This window comes from Manacus vitellinus, unplaced genomic scaffold, assembly GCF_001715985.3.
Source record: "Manacus vitellinus isolate BGI_N305 unplaced genomic scaffold, ASM171598v3 scaffold_4_pilon, whole genome shotgun sequence".
Classification (NCBI taxonomy): Eukaryota; Metazoa; Chordata; class Aves; order Passeriformes; family Pipridae; genus Manacus; species Manacus vitellinus.
In genome coordinates, this window is record NW_021940604.1 from 17,927,924 (window position 1) to 17,931,979 (window position 4,056).

Below are 4,056 nucleotides of genomic sequence, written 5' to 3' on the forward strand. Positions count from 1 at the left end.
TCCCAGTGCTACCAAATATCCATAGGTGCTCCATGTTTAAAAAGAACAAACACCACTAACACAACAAACAAAAACCCTGGAAACAACAAAAAAAACCACAACACAAGAAAAAAAACACACATGGCAAAACTTAATAGTCATTTAATTATTGAACTACAATTCCATGGTACATATGCAGAAACAGAACTCATTCTAAAATTGTATTTTTCACTTATTCTAAAAATCTATTTGTCATGTGCAGTCATCGCAGTTTATACACCACCACCTAATCTACAGCTGCAGCCCAAGAAAGATTCCTCCTTTATTTTCTGCCACTATTTTAACACTAAGCAGCAAATTGCTTTTTCTACTGCTAGTTACAGTGTAAAGCCAGTTCTCACCACCACGATCCCTATGTTTGAGGGTGACCACACAAACTTGCCTGAGAGCAAACAAAATCTACCTCATCAACAGTTAACAAGGACTCATGATAAAATACCAACTGAGCATTAATCAACCCCCACCCCTGGAAGCTGGAAACCGAGTGCTGCCCTCTCCACAGTCCCAAACTCCCATCCTCATGTTTCAGAGTGTAGAAAAACACAAGAAGAAAATTTGTAAAAGCAGGAGCAGCAATTTCTCACAGACACTGTGTGGATGGCCAAGGAAACTTGTTTGGGTGATTTAGCTCCCATGCAACCTGTGCCAGCAAAAGAGCAAAAAGCAAAGGAAAAGAAGTCTTAGAAGATGAGAAAGCAGGAGCTTAAAAGAAAGATGCTAGAAAAACCTGAGAGTCTAAAGAACTTGTTATTTCCTCCTTTTTTTCATGAAGCAGCTTTCTACTGTAAGTGTCATTGCAAAAATACAGATAGATAGAAAACTAATTAAACACCTTCATGGTCCAATGGGACAGAGACGGGAAAAGGGTGTTTATTATCTTATTGATCACCTCTCTCCTGCTACCCGTGCATGCAAACAAGGGGCATAAGACAAGGCAGGACCTACATAATAAGCAATTACCTGGGAAACCTCCCCAGAGTCTCCCAGCAAGACCAGACCAGCACAGAGCAAGTCTGCCTCTTGCAATTTCTGCAAGGGCCCTTGGCTGCCACCATAACCATTTCCACCTTGAGAGCTCTGCAGAAAGTAAATTTACAAGTGTAGGCAGTTGCAACCACATCTAAAACTCTGAAAAACTACATTAAATTACAGAAACTTGAGGCTATAGAGAAAAATAATCCTGCTTTTGTCTTATGCTTACCTCTGACCAAATAATCAAGGAAGTATTCTTTGGGCTTTTTTTCTTAGATCCAGAATGGAATACATTTGTCCAGGAAAATACAACTGTCCACATCTTACTTTGATCCCACACCTGAACATTTGTCAATAAAAAAGAAAAAGTGCCACTACACATAGACTCCATTCATGGGTTATACTGAGATGTATTTACAGATCTAAGCAAACCTTACAACTATCCACTTCTGCCATAAGATTTGATAGAGTGTAATATAGATCTCAGTATCTGATTCTCATTTCTTTCTGTTCCAAAGCAAAAAGGAGGAGCTTCACACTGAAGTGTATGAACATTTTCCAACTAGAAAATTAATTGGCTGCTCACAGTTACAACTTGTTTGGGGCACTAAAACTTCTGTCTTTATATCCACAGTATCACCAACACGAGTTAACTGGGAAAAACTTCTTGCATTAATGAGCGTTTCTTTTCTAAAAATATCTTACACAACCAGAAAGCCAGCTCCATTTAAATCAGTGGCAAAGCTATTTTAGTGAAGTCAATTTTTCACTCAAAGTAAACAATTTCATAGAATTTTACATGGAGATTTATGGAGTGGATACAGCCTAAGAAATGCTTGAGGAAAAAGCAGCACACATGCTTTTTTTTTCTTCTTCTCCTTCTTTTAGTTTTTAATACCCTATATATGATCTGTTTCTCAAACATGGTTATCTTAAACAATAAACACTACATCTGAATTTATTCTCACTCTCCATTTTCTTGTCAGAGCTTGTCTTTCCAGTGAAAATAAATCAATGCCTTCCACTCAGCTGATGTTTGGCTTCTTTAATTAAAGTGTGCATGTCTTAACATGAATAGCTTCAACAAAATTTGAAGCTTTCTTTTTCTATCATTCTAAAACATTTTAATATATCACATATTTAGGTCTGTTTCCAACACTGGCTGCCAACATACATAAAGCCAAATCTCCTCTCATAATTTGCATACAAAATCCTGCCCCTTTCCATTTCTCAGCAAAAGTTTAACAACCAGACACAGTAGTGACTTCCCATTTTGTGGGATTCCATTAATTTTAGAAAATATGCTGTGGACTACTTACAAGCATGTCATAAATATTATATGTTAATATAAAAGTACACTTGTCAAATAAGAGACCATTTTGAGATGCATTATTGATAACAGCCATTTATACACTATAATGCCATAAAGGTAAAGCAAGTTACACAGACACAATTTCTTCCTAAAAATTTTTACAATAGAACTTAAGATAAATCTAAGTCACTGGGCAATTATTCAAACATGAAAAGGGCATAAGGAGATTGGCAGTGAAAAGAATAAGGCAAAATGAGTTGCTGACAGCATTGGGTTGAAAGGGAGATGGTGAGGAGAAAGTGACACAATTTTTATAAGCAGGAACCACTACACTGGGCAAGGTGAACCACCAGAACAATGAGGTACTTCAGAATGGAGGAAGAGAAGGAATCAGAGAGAATGGCTGTGTCTCACACATACACACACACAGAGTGAGAACTTAATATCATGTTCAAACAGGTCAAGAATCAAAAAATGGCACCTCCTTTTCAGGGCTGAGGCACACAGAGCAGATATGGTAAGCAAGGAAGCTGGAATGTTCCTGTTCTACATCTGCAAGGCCACTGATTTTGGAAGCCAAACACAAGAGTTAGTCATTGAAACAATTAACTACAACCAGAAAAAAAAAATTAAAAAATCACCACCGCAATATGACCCTGCACTGCAGGCTGCCCTCCCATCCTCTCACAATTCCAAAATTTCCCTCCCTCATAATTGTGTATCCATGATCTCTGTACTTCTCCATGGCACAAGAGGGTGCTGGTAGCACAAAAGGACCCATCTCCTGGAGATGGCTGAACACATGCATGTAGATGGTAAGCAGTGAATTAATTCCTTGTTTTGCTTAGCTTGTGGGTGCAGCTTTTGCTTTTCCTATTAAACTGTCTTTATATCAACCCATGAGTTTTCTGGCTTTTACCTTCCCAATTCTCTCCCCGGTCCCACTGGTGGGGGAGTGAGCAAGTGGCTGTGTGGGGCTTGACTGCTGGCTGGGATTAAACCATGACACCAGGAAATGTTTAAATTATTTGTGCATAACTTGCCTTTCCTGACTTATCAAAGGTCTCTCCTTAGCTTCTACACTTCACATTCCCTTTAATCCCTCAGTGGATTTGTCCTTTCTCTGGGAGATGGGAATCTAGAGGCATTCTTCAACTAAATCACCTGGAGACACACACCGACCTTTAAAGTTTAGGAGAGATGGAGATTTCCCTGAACTCACTCAGATATTTCCTGCCTACCCAGACCCTGAGAATTTGTCCAGCTTCCTACATTTGAATAGGCTTTTTAAAATCCCAGTGGCAAAGCCCAGGCTGCAAAGCACAAGGATTAGCACTCAGGCTAGAGTAATCACGGGGGACTTCAGCAAGTCCCAGGCCAAAGCTGTTTGCAGTATTCAGCCAAGAGCCCCAAACTGTTGTAAACAATATTTTTCACAGATCTGAAGCATGATGAGTTGATTAAAAGCACAGCATGTACAGTAATACTGACACAACAGCATCTTCAGAGTGATTTAGGAGAATGTTTTAAAGAGGCACAAGTCATCTTACTGTCTGCAGTTACCAGAAATAATGTGTAAATAATTCATTAAGAAAGGCCAGCCTGCATATCATCACCACTCAGAGGAACCAGAAAGACCACAAAAATGAAGAGATACATAATTAGTATAATAATTGCTGATAATGTAAGGTTTAGCAACTCTATTTCATACTAAAATATCCCAGCTTCAAAAA